At 42.4% G+C, this 13,953-nt stretch overlaps 1 protein-coding gene and 1 pseudogene across 1 annotated transcript in view; both read left to right on the forward strand.

The window, feature by feature from the left end:
- bmpr2b (bone morphogenetic protein receptor, type II b (serine/threonine kinase)) overlaps positions 1–13,953 on the forward strand; it is a 277,954-nt gene that overhangs the window by 145,756 nt on the left and 118,245 nt on the right. The gene's annotated exons all lie outside the window — the stretch shown is intronic.
- On the forward strand, positions 3,950–4,169 carry LOC144504153 (U2 spliceosomal RNA; annotated as a pseudogene).

The raw sequence follows: 13,953 nt of genomic DNA on the forward strand, positions 1-13,953 counted from the left end.
CCCTCCTGAAACTTTGGTTTATCATTTCCTGTAATGCGCTTAACCCACAATGTATTTATGTGCCACAGGTTGCTGGTATACTATTCCACCTGGACCAGAATCTTAATGTAATATGTCATTTTTCAATAGATACTCCCCCATAAGCAACATGTTTGCCATTCCTAATGTTGAGGCCACCTGCCTTCAATGTAAGCCAGTACATACCACGGTTGATGAATTAGTGGAATTGATCAGAACAAAGAACAATACAGCACAGGATCAGGCCCTTCGGCCCTCCAAGCCCGTGCCGCTCCCTGGTCCAAACTAGACCATTCTTTTGTATCCCTCCATTCCCACTTCGTTCATATGGCTATCTAGATAAGTCTTAAACATTCCCAGTGTGTCCGCCTCCACCACCTTGCCTGGCAGCGCATTCCAGGCCCCCACCACCCTCTGTGTAAAATATGTCCTTCTGATATCTGTGTTAAACCTCCCCCCCACTTCACCTTGAACCTATGACCCCTCGTGAACGTCACCACCGACCTGGGGAAAAGCTTCCCACCGTTCACCCTATCTATGCCTTTCATAATTTTATACACCTCTATTAAGTCTCCCCTCATCCTTCGTCTTTCCAGGGAGAACAACCCCAGTTTACCCAATCTCTCCTCATAACTAAGCCCCTCCATACCAGGCAACATCCTGGTAAACCTCCTCTGTACTCTCTCCAAAGCCTCCACGTCCTTCTGGTAGTGTGGCGACCAGAACTGGACGCAGTATTCCAAATGCGGCCGAACCAACGTTCTATACATCTGCAACATCAGACCCCAACTTTTATACTCTATGCCCCGTCCTATAAAGGCAAGCATGCCATATGCCTTCTTCACCACCTTCTCCACCTGTGACGTCACCTTCAAGGATCTGTGGACTTGCACACCCAGGTCCCTCTGCGTATCTACACCCTTTATGGTTCTGAAATTGACCTAGTCTTTTCAATGAGTCAAAAATTCCACATTCAAAAAAACTGACTGAGAACATTAATTCAGGAGCGAGCTAACCAGCCTAGATTCTGTGCTGAAGTCTCTGGAATGCAACTTGTACCTAATACCCCCTGACTGAGAGGTAAGTGTGCTCCAGCGAACCAAGGCTGACACTTTGACACTTTGTGTTATGCACCTTCTTTGCTGATAGAACTCCAGTTGTATTTGGCTTTCGTTGAACACACGGGGCCTGGGGTTAGGACTCAGTACCCCACTAGAATAATAGTGGGGAGCCGTCATGTGCGTCCTAGATTGGAATCTATTCTGTACTGGGAATCCATGTTCACCACAAGTAGAAATCCATTTTATTGAATATCTCTACCTAACTTAGGTCTCATTTTGCCAGAGTGTGTGGGATGGCACACCTACTTCAATACCTCTTTAAAAATGCTTTAAAAGGTGGCACAAGTTGCATCCATTTTTGGAGGGTTACCATGGTAACCCAGACAGTGCTCCAGTACTCTGTACCTGTATATTTGTATTTTACTGTAGTATTGGATGAGTTGGAGAACAAGTTGTTTCACAATGACAGTTTGAACCATAACATGAAAATGTTCAGTATGCTAATAGTTAAAATTACTTCCAATTTTTAAACATTCTTTCATGGGACAGTGTTGCTGGCTAAGCCAGCATTTGCTGCTCATCCCTGATTGCCCTTGGGAAGGTGGTGGTGAGTCACCATCTTGAACTGATGCGGTCCATCTGGAGTTGGTACACCCACAGTGCTGTTAGGAAGGGAATTCCACAATTTTGACCCAGTGACAGTGAAGGAATCGTAGTAGTTAAAGTTAGGATGATTTGTGCCTTGGACAGGAACTTGCAGGCAGTGGTGATTCAACACATCTATTGCCTTTGATCTTCTAGGTGGTAGAGGCTGCAGCTTTGGAAGGTACTGTCGAAGGAGGCTCTGTTAGTTGTTGTATATGTTATGCAGTGCTGCCATATGTGTCTGTTGTGGAGAGAGTAATTGTTTAAGGTGATGGATAGAATGCCAATCAGTTGGGCTGCTTTGTCCTGGACATAAAAAAGAAATCATTTATGGGATGTTTGCATTGCTGGCTAGCCCAGCATTTATTGCCCAACCCTATTTGCCCTTGAGAAGATGTTGGTGGACTGCTGCCTTCCATTGAATGTCACAGGGAGATGGTTAAATTCTCTCTGATTGGAGATGGTCTTTTCTGGCATGTGTGAGGCGCAAAGCCTAAGTATTGTCCAGCTCTTGCTACATGCAGAGATGGACTGCTTCAATACCTGAGGAGTTGTAATGATATTGTTCACTGTGCAATAATGAGCAAACATCTCTATGCCTACCCTTTTGATGGAGGGAAGGTCATTGAAGAAGCAGCTGAGCCTAGGACCTGAGAAATTCCTGCAGTAATGTCCTGGGACTGAGATGATTGGTCTTTCACAACCACAGCCATTTTCCTTTGTGCTAGGTATGATTTCACTGAGTGGAGTCTTTTACATAAGAACATAAGAACATAAGAAATAGGAGCAGGAGTAGGCCATCTAGCCCCTCGAGCCTGCCCCGCCATTCAATAAGATCATGGCTGATCTGACGTGGATCAGTACCACTTACCCGCCTGATCCCCATAACCCTTAATACCCTTACCGATCAGGAATCCATCCATCCGCGCTTTAAACATATTCAGCGAGGTAGCCTCCACCACCTCAGTGGGCAGAGAATTCCAGAGATTCACCACCCTCTGGGAGAAGACGTTCCTCCTCAACTCTGTCTTAAACCGACCCCCCTTTATTTTGAGGCTGTGTCCTCTAGTTTTAACTTCCTTACTAAGTGGAAAGAATCTCTCCGCCTCCACCCTATCCAGCCCCCGCATTATCTTATAAGTCTCCATAAGATCCCCCCTCATCCTTCTAAACTCCAACGAGTACAAACCCAATCTCCTCAGCCTCTCCTCATAATCCAAACCCCTCATCTCCCCTGTTCCCATTGACTTCAAGTTTTGTTGGGCTCCTTGATGTCACACTTGGTCAAATGTTGTTTTGATGTCAAGGGCAGTCACTCTCAACACATCTCTTGAGTTCAGCTTTTTTATCCGTGTTTGGACCAAGACTTCATTGAGACCTGGAGGTCTCAGGGACCCAAGCTGAGCATCGGTGAGCAGGTTGTTGCTGTGTAAGTGCCGCGTGAAAGAACATTTGGTGCCAGTTTCCATCGCTTTGCTCATGGTTGGTGATGGAATGGTAATTGCCTAGATTAGATTTGTCTTGCTTTTTGTAAACAGAACATATCTAGGCAATTTTCTAACCTAAGCCTGGGTAGCAAAGGAAAAGTTGTATTTTTCCCCACGACCTGAGTTAGGGAGGGGAAAGTGCCAGGTTTCCTACCTCTGATTGCTATCCAGTGGCTTTCTGAAACAAGGCAGCTGGCTGAGCATTTCGGAAGCATAGAGGCAAATGAGAGAAGTCAAATGGAATCAAGATGGGGCATGTTACTGGGATATCTAGAACATGGGGTCACAGTCTCGGGATAAGGGGTTGGCTATTTAGAACTGAGATGAGGAAAAATCTCTTCAATCAAAGTGTTGTGAATCTTTGGAATTCTCTAGCCCAAGCAGCTGTGGATGCTCAGTCATTGAGCATATTCAGGACAGACTTTTGGGCATTAATGCAATCAAGGGATGTGGGAATCATGCAGGAAGGTAGAGTTGTGATAGAAGATCAACCATGATCTTAGTGAATGGTGGAACAGGCTCTAAGGGCCAAATGCCTGCTCTTGCTCCTATTTCTTATGTTCTTATGTACAAAAGCTCAGTATTGTCAATGGAATTTTAGTCTGCTGAAAGTGTGCTTGCCAAATGTTCAGTGTTTCTACTTGAATGATAAAATGCACCAGCAATACAGCCCATCACAGCTTTTATAAGAGAGTCTCCCTGCAAGCTTCAGCCTCTATTGTATTTCCTGCAGTTTATATGGCTTCTCGGCCCTTTGGCTAAGATCAAGCATCTGATCAAGCCCAAGATCAGGTGCAATGCCTTTTCTTATCAGCTTGATCTTGTATGTCTTTCTTGTGGAGACCACGAATTGGATTCAATTTGAATTTGAATTGTATTTTGGAGCAAGCAAGGAGATGGATTAAGGGCTTGCCCTGTCCACTCTTGGCTTTGTAACTTTAAAAATGGAGTAACATTTAAAAAAAATTTCTGCAGTTTATATTACCCCAAAGGTACAGTTGCTGGGATTTCCTGAGGCCTGCTACATGGAAGAAATCTTCCTGAGGTTGGGATGTTACTGGATGATTCAGATAATTTCACCATCATTGCAGGTGACACCTGAGCCTTGAGATCACATTGCACTGAAAATAGAAAATGCTGCAAATATGCAACTTGGCTGCGTTTTTCATGCAAATCCCAACCAGAAAGATTTTCTCCTTGAGATGGGAAGGGACGTGCTCTGTATTTTCTGCATTTTCTATTTTTATTTCAAATTTCTTGCATTCAGAGCTTTTATTTTGAGGTTTTTTTTTGCAATAGTATGTTTGTGACATAGATGATGTATTTTTGTTTTGAATTTTGATTTTGTGGCTGTCTTTTTAAAACTCAGATATTGATCCAAGGAGTTTAATAATTGCTTAGAGTCAGAGTTTTCAGCAGGCCTTTCCTGTAAAGTTTACTTTGGTGGTGATCCTGGTAATAAGCTGGTGAGGAACTTGAACACCTAATGTTTAAATATTTGCTTTGTAGAATGATAGAGCACTGGACGGCAATTTGGCCCATTCTGTCTGTGCTGGTTCATCAAAGAGCTATCCAGGTAGCCCCACTTCTCTGTTCTTTCCCCAAGCCTTGCAAATATTTCATGACTGATTAATTCAGTTTTATTTGATAATTTGTTTTTCAGTTTAAGAGGTCAGGATCTCAAGATCAAGGAAGTTCTGTTAAATGCCTGCTGCGTTATTAAGAGAAAATATTAGATTGAAATGAACAGTTGAAGAATACCATGGGGAGGGCCAATTTAAATATTGCATCAAAACAGTCAGGACCCCCCACCCTCAGGAGAAAGTGCCCGCAAACATTGGGTTTTCAGTGGGGGGGGAATTGCAGGGTAAGGTGTGGGCTGGAGTTGGGATCGTCGATCTCGGAAAATGTTCAGAGGCAGCCCCAGCCCCATGGACTGCCGGGTGTGAGGCAGATTATTTAAAAGGCCAGCTCTGACTAAAGGTCATTTGGACTCGAAATGTTGGCACTAGTCTCTCTCCACAGATGCTGTCAGACCTGCTGAGATTTTCAAGCATTTTCTGTTTTTGATTTAAAAGGCCAGCCTTGGTGCTGTGGGTCTTTGTCCTAGTTACAATAAAAACAGAAAAGCCCTCACCCCTCACACCCTGCCAACCTCCACACACTTAGCATGCTACATTCATGCTAACTCATGTCCCCACTCACCCACTATGGCTCCTCATGCCCCAATGCCGAACTATGGCACTTGCACGGATAGTCACCCACTATACACTGTATAGAGCCAATTAACCCTATAGTGATAGCAATGTATGTAAAGAAAGCTTTAAATAAAAACAGTCATTCATTAATAACTTTCCAGTCTTCGAAGTGGTATAACAAATATTCACTAGCTTTATTCCTGGGATGAGAAGATTGACCTGTAAAGGAAGCTTGAGTAAAAGGGGCGTATATTCTCTGAAATTTAGAATAATGAGAGGTTGTTGAAGCATAGGATTTTGGGAGAGCTTGATGGAGTAGATGTTGAGGGGATATTTCCTCTGGCTGGCAAGTTTAGAACTAGCTAACATAGTTTCAGGCTAAGAGGTTCACCATTTAGGATTGAGATGATGAGAAATTTTGCATAGGGAGAAGGTATACACTGTTATTCTTCAGAGGTCAGTGCTAGGATCTCTGCTTTCTTAATCTATGTTAATGATTTAAACCTGGGTGTACAGGGTGCAATTTCAAATTTTGCTGATGACATAACTTGAATTATAGTGGAAGGTAAGGATGATAATGATAGACTTCAAGATGACATAGACAAGTGGCAGATTAAATTTACTGATAACGCCGTGATATCAAAGAGATACATTATGGTGATGAGAGCAATATAAGCAGAAAGGTACAATTCTAAAGTGGGTGTAGGAATGAAAAGACCTAGGGGTGCAAATGTTGAAAGTGACAAAGCAGGTTGAGAAAGTGGTTGAAAAAACTAATGGGATCGTGGGCTTTATAGATAGAGGCATAAGAGTACAAAAGCAAGGATGCCATGGTGAATTCTTTATAAAACATAAGCCTGGCCTCGACTAGAACAGTGTGTCTAATCTGGGAACCATGTGTTATGAAGGATGTGAAGGCTTTTGATAAGGCGCATAAAAAAATCCAAGAATGGCTCCAGGAAAGATGGGCTTCAGTTACAAGGATAGGCAGGAAAAACTGGGGCTCTTTTCTTTAGAGAAGAAAAAATTAATAGGAGATTTGTAAGCTGTGTTTAAAATTTGGAAGGGTGTAGATTGAATAGACTGCTCCTGTGGGCAGAAGATTCAAGTACCAGAAGACATAGATTTAAAGTGATGGCAAAAGTAACAAAGGGTAATACGAGGAAAAACCTTTTCATGTGGCATGTGATTAGGATCTGGAATGTGCAATGTGAAGGTACGGTGGAGGCAGATTCAATTGTGTCCTTCAAAACAGAATGGGTTAAGTAGCTGAAGGGAAAAGATTTGCAAATTTTACTGGCAAGTGGCAGGATAGTGAGACAAGCTCAACTTCTCTTAGAGTGCCGGCACGGACTCGATGGCCTGAATGGCTTCCTGTGCTATCACCATTTTTTATTCTATGATGGATTTTTGGACTCTAAGCGAATCAAGAGGTGTGGGGATCATGCAGGCCAGGTAGAGTTGAGGACAAAGATTAGCCATGATCTTGTTGAATGGTGGAGTAGGCTTGAGGAATCATGCAACCTATTTTTGGTCCTATTTCCTATATTCACTGCTGACCATCTCCTTAAATGTCTCTGTCCTTGTCTCTCCACCCTCACGTCCAACAACACCCAGAGGAGCTCATAAACAGCTTTATCATTTGGATTGAGACCATCTGCTCAACTCCTTTGATTATTAATTTTGTGGACCTCATGTTTCTCTCCCACCTCCTTTTATACACTCTCCATGCTTGTCTCATCCATGTAACCCTTCTCTTGCTTTCTTGAAGCCATATCCACTAAACTTCTAAACATTCAACCAAGCTGGTGATCAATGGTTCCCTCTCCTCAAGTGTTGCCCCCTCCCTTTCAAAACTGCCATTACCTCCCTGTTGCAAACTACCATCCCAACTCCAACCTCTCTCTAAATTAATTCAACATGTACTTTGCCTCCCAAATCCATACCCATCTTTCTCATAACTCTATGTTTGAGTATCTCCAAACCAGCTTCTGTCCCTGCCGTGTCACTAAAAAGTCCCTAATCAGAGTCACAAATGTTATCTGCTGTGATAGAAATAGTGCACTATCCCTCCTCTTTCTGAAATCCTGGTGCACTATCCCTTCTCTTTCTGAAATTGTGGGGCACAATCCCTCCACCTCCTTCTTGGCTTCTCTTCAGTCATTGACATGGTTGACCATACCATCCTCTTCGTGTCCAGCTCAATATGGCTGTTCTCGCTTGATTCCATCCCTGCCGATCTTACCTTGGAGCACATCCAGCAATAGGTTCTGTGCTCCGTCAACTTCACCTCATCTAAAACTTTGCTGTGTGCATCCTATTATGAAACATGAACGACTCATAAATTGCATCCCTTCTCTGCAAACACCTAAGTTCAAAAAACCAGGGAATAGAAACGGGGATGAAGTGGAAATGGTTGAGAGCTTCATTTTTCTCGGTGTCCAGCTCACCAACACCCTGTCCCAGTCCCTCCATGCCAATGCCATAGTTAAGAAAGCCCACCAACGCCTCTACTTTCTCAGGAGGCTGAGGAAATTCAGCATGTCCGCTACGACTCTCACCAACGTTTACAGATGCACCATAGAAAACATTCTTTCTAGATGTATCACAGCTTGGTATGGCTCCTGCTCTGACCAAGACCGCAAGAAACTACAAAGGGTTGTGAATGTAGCCCAGTCCATCACTCAAACCAGCCTCCCATCCATTGACTCTGTTTACACTTCGTGCTGCCTCGGCAAAGCAGCCAGCATAATTAAGGACCCCACGTACCCTGGGAATACTCTCTTCCACCTTCTTCTATCAGGCAAAAGATGCAAAAGTCTGAGGTCACTACCAACCGACTTAAGAACAGCTTCTTCTTTGCTGCCTTCAGACTTCTAAATGGACCCACCTTATATCAAGTTGATCTTTCTCTACACCCTAGCTATGACTGTAACATTATATTCTGCATCCTTTCCTTTCCTTCTCCCCTATGTGCTCTATGAACGGTATGCTCTGTCTGTATCGAGTGCAAGAAACAATACTTCTCACTGTATGTCAATACATGTGACAATAATAAATTGAATCAAAGCTTGGGTAGAGATGAGAAATGATAAAGGCAAGAACTCTTGTGGGAGTCATTTACAGGTCCCTAACAGTAACCATACAGCAGAATATGGTATAAAGGAAGAAATAATGGGAGCTTGCCAGAAAGATAATCATGAGGGATTTTAATCTGCATATAGACTGGTAAAATCAGATGGGCAAAAGTAGCTAGCTCATGGCCTGCTCCAGCTCCTAATTCATATATTTGTATGTACAACACCTGTCTCCACCAGTTCCGCAAAGTAGCAAGGTTAGGTAAAGCAACTTTTTAAAATGCTCTCAGGTGAAACAGCAACTCAAGAAGGCGTTGCTTGTGTGATAATTGGCTCTATAGTATTATGGAGTAATTTTATAATTTTTTCTATTTATGCAATCTATTTATACCACAATAAAGAAATGATTAAAGAAATAGTTTCCTCCCCTCCCCCCCCCATAATCTCCAAAACTCTCCTGAAGGGGCTGGTGCAACATCTCCTGTGCCATGTCATTCTATGAAGGTGCTGATTGCTGTTCAACTATGATTCCATATCCCTATATATTTCATCTGTGTGGCCATTCTTTCTCTGTGTACGTGTGCTCATTAAGTGTTTGAATGGCTGTACAACCACAAGATGCGTCACTGCTCAACCCGATCCTGTTCTAATTGACCTCCACATTGTCATTACAAACTAGAATCGCTGGATAGCAACCAAAAGTGTGAACCCAGCTTAACCTTAAGAGAGTGGCTGGGGCCAATTGTGGCAGCTCTAACAGATACCATGATAGGGACCAGTTAAGTCAACACAGACCAGGGATTACAATTATAACTTTCTAGTTTGTGCAGTTCAGTTACATGTAGTATTTATCAATTATGCTGTCTGAGAAACTGCTAATACTCTACTATGGAGGAATCTGTGCATTGTTTACAGTTTAAGTTTAAAGTTTATTTATTAATGTCACAAGTAGACTTACATTAACACTGCAATGAAGTTACTGTGAAAATTCCCTAGCCGCCACACTCTGGTGCCTATTTGGGTACACTGAGAATTTAGCATGGCTAATGCACCTAACCAGCACGTCTTTTGGACTGTGGGAAGAAACCGGAGCACCCAGAGGAAACCCACGCAGACACAGGGAGAACGTGCAGACTCTGCACAGTCACCCAAACCGGGAATCGAACCCCGGTCCCTGTCACTGAGACAGCAGTGCTAATCACTGTGTTACTGTGCTGTGTGTCGAGTGAACTTCCAGCCACCTGACGAAGGGACAGCCTGTTCCGAAAGCTTGTGTGGCTTTTGCTACCAAATAAACCTGTTGGACTTTAACCTGATGTTGTTAGACTTCTTACTGTGTCAAGTGATGGAACAGTGCTCCTCCTATCCTCATTGTAAATTCCAAATGTGAAGGTCTCCTCAATTTATAATCTAATGGCTAATTTATTTACAAAAGAAACATTGATTATAATTTCACAATTTCCAGTCAAAATCTTCCCGTCTATCTGAATCTTGCAGCAATGGACTCATTTCAACCCACGACATCAAGGGTTCCACACAATGGCTGTGTGTGTATGGACACCCTTGTACATTTTAAAAAATATATATATTTATTTGTGTATGTTTTTCGTTATTCGTTCTTGGGATGTAGGCGAAGCTGATAAGTCCAGCATTATTGTTCATTCCTAGTTAACCTTTAAGAAGGTGGTGATAGGTCACCTTCTTGAACCTCTGCAGTCCATGTAATGAGGGTGCTCCTACTATGCTTTAAGATAGGGAATTCGAGGATTTTGACTGTGATGATGAAGTAACAGTGATATACGTCCAAGTTTGGATGATGTGTGACTTGGAAGGAAACATGGAAATGTGGGTGTATATATCTATACACCTGCTGTACTTTATCTTTCCAAGTGATAGGAGGTGCTGTTCCTTGGCTAGTTGAATTGGCTTATGAAGATAATCAATTTTGACTGAACGCTTAAGAGGGCTTACCAATAAAAGAAAGGATAAGGCAGAGCAATCAAATCACTCACAATACCTTTCTCTGCCCAACATGTGCAAGTTAAATACAAGGTCAACTATTTATTACAGCACAGAAGGAGGCCATTTGGCCCATCATGCCTGTGGATGCTTTTTGAAAGAGCTATCCAACTATTCACATTCTGTTGCCTTTTCCTGTTCCAAGGAGAACAAACCCAGGTCCCTGGCGCTGTGAGGCGGCAGTGCTAGCCACCATGCCAATCCTTTGGCCAGATCCTCTGACTTGCAACTCCGTGAAATTGGTCCTCCTCTTTCACATCTGATTGTTTCTTGGCCTTTTCCATAACTATTCTAAACATTATGTTGTCATCCCTCAAGTATTCCCTCATTGAAATTTACTCCACTTCATTCTCAATACGAACATATGAATTCGGAGTCAGAATAGATAACTCGGCCCCTTGAGCCTGCTTTGCCATTTGATAAGATCGTGGTTGACCTGATTGTGGCCTCTACCTTCCTATCTATTCCTCGTCAGTCAGGAATGAAGAGTCTCTAGTTCTCCAGAGCTAGATCCAGCATTGCTTCCTTCATTGTTGAGTTGGAAACATACTGAAAGTTTTCTTGTACACATGTTAGGAATTCCTCCCCTTCTTTACCTATACCATTGTTATCTTGCCAGTCTGTATTAGGATACTTGAAGTTCTGCACTAATACAGCTCTGTAGTTCTTGCATCTTTCTCAAATTTTTCTGCAAATTTTCTCCTATTTCCTTCCCACTATTTAATGGCCCACAGTATATATCAACAGCAGAATAACTTTTCCATATTGTTCCTCAATTCCAACTAAATAGACTCTGTCACAGAATCAGTGAATAGTTACAACACAGAAGGAGACTATTTGGCCTTTTTTGTCTGTATTTACTTAGTCCCATTAACCCCTACCCCGCCCATTGCCCTGCAATTTTTTTCCCTTCAGATAGTTAGCCAATTAAATCTGTTTTCATCATACTCAGGCAGCGGCATTCTAGATTCTAACCACTTGCTGAGGAAAAATGTTTTTCCTCATGTTACCATTCCTTTTTTGCCAATCACCTTTAGTCCATGTCCTCTGGTTCTCGATCCTTCTGCAAATGGAAACAGTTTCTCCCTCTAACTTTAGTGTGGTGCTGAGAACTGGACACAGTATTCCAGTTGAGGCTGAGCCAATGTATTATACAGTTCTATCATAGCTTCCTTTTATGCCCTGTTCCCTTGCTCATAAGACCCAGGATCTGGAATGCCTTATCAACTGCTTCTTCAACCTGCCTTGTCATCTTCAATGAGTTAAGCACATACAGCCCCAGATCCCTCTGTTCCTCTGTTCCTACAACCCCTTTAGAATTGTATCCTTTATTTGAAATTGCCTCCCCTCATTCTTCCGACTAGAGTGAATCACTTCACGTTTCTCTATGTTAAAATTCATCTGCCACTTGCCAATTCCACCAGCTTGTCTTTGTTCTCATGAAGTTTATCATCATCCTCTTCACTAATCACAGTACTTCCAAGTTTGGAGCCATCTGTAAATTTTGACATCGTGCCTTGTACACCCAAGACAAGTCAATTATATATCAGGAAAATCGGGGATCCTAAGACTGATCCCTGGGGAACCACACTATATACCTTCCTCCAGTCCAAAAGCAACCATTCACTCACTACAGCTCCCTGTTTCCTATCACTCAGATAATTTTAATCCATGCTGTTACTGTCCTATTTATTCCATTGGCGCTAACTTTCCTGACAAACTGATGTGAAATTATCCTATTGTATCCCTAATTCAAGAATCAACCACATTCTGAGAGTCTGGAGTCACGTGTAGGTCAGTACAGCAGACTTCCCTAAAGGACTTAGCGAACCAGATGGGTTTTTACAGCAGTCAGCAATGGTTTCATGGTCTTCATCAGACTTTTAATTCCAGATTTTTATTGTATTCAAATTTCATCATATACCATGGTGGGATACAAACCCAGCTTTCCAGATTTTACCCTGGGTCTCTGGAATACTAGCCCAATGACAATATTACTATGCCACACCATGTCCCCTTTTAAAAGTCCATGTATACCACATCAACTTCAAAACCCTTGCCAACCCTCGCTACTACCTCATCAAAAATCGTAAATAAGCTAGTTGAACACAATTTGCCCGTAACACATCTGTGCTGACTTTTCTTAATGAATCCACAATTGACCAAGTGACTTAATTTTGCCGTGAATTATTGTTTCTAAAAGTTTTCCCACCATCAAAGTTAAACTGACTGGCCTTTAATTTCTACGCTCATCCTTACTCACTTTCTTGAACAAGGGTGTAACATTTGTAATTCTTCTGCCCTCTGGCAACACATGTATATCTGTGCAAGATTAAAAGATTATAGTCAATGCCTTGGCAATTTCCACCCTTACTTTCCTCAGTATCCTTGCATGTTTCTTATCTGGCCCTGGTGACATATCAACTTTTAAGTGCAGCCGACCTATCTAATATCTCTTTTTCACTATGACTTTGGCAGCATCTGCAGGATCTCATTCCTCTTTTTAGCTATGTCATTGGTGCCTATATGGACCATGACAACGGGCTGCTTACCCTCCTCTTCACAGTTTTCCGCAGCCACTTGGTGACATCCTTGACTCTGGCCCAGGGAGGCAACGTACCATTATGGTTTCGCATCTGCGGCCACAAAAGCCTGTTTGTTTGAATCCCCTATTACAATTGATTTTTCTTCCTCCTGCCTTGCACAGCTGAGTCAGTTGTTGTGCCCTATACAAGGTTGTGGCTGCACATCCCAGAGCATCCACTCTTACCAATATTCATAATGAAATACTGGTTGGAGAGTGAGATACACTGAGGAGATTCCTACAATACCTACCTGAATCTTCTTGACTGCCTGACGGTCATCCATTCACTCTCTACCTGCATACAGCTGTAGGGTGACCACATCTATAAACTTGCTACCTGGCAAAGGGGAGGCAGTGGTATAATGGTATTGTCGCTGGACGAGTAATTCAGAGACACCGGGTACTACTCTGGGGATCTTGGTTTAAATCCCACCATGATGGACGCTGAAATTGAGCTCAATAAAAATCTGGAATTGAAATCTAATGATGATCTAATGATGACTTGATTGTTGTAAAAAAAACCCCATCTGGTTCATTATTGTCCTTTCGCGAAGCCCTCCACCTTTTATTATTTTGACTTTCCTGAATAAGTTCTGGCCAGGAATATTAAGTTTCCAATCCATCCCCTGCTCATTTATTGTCACTCTATCATAATCCCGGTTTTTGCCTGCTGCTCACCATCCATATAAAATCATACCTTTCAAAATCATATATTTTAAACTTAGGAATTTATAATAGATAGAATTTTGTCTGCATATAAAATGGAAATATAACTAATCATGTAGTTAATCTCACAATTAGTCTGCGAGAAGCTCAAACATGATGCGAGCAAAACCCTCATAGGTCCAACCTGTTTTATCCCAA

This window comes from Mustelus asterias, chromosome 14 (assembly GCF_964213995.1).
Source record: "Mustelus asterias chromosome 14, sMusAst1.hap1.1, whole genome shotgun sequence".
Lineage (NCBI taxonomy): Eukaryota > Metazoa > Chordata > Chondrichthyes > Carcharhiniformes > Triakidae > Mustelus > Mustelus asterias.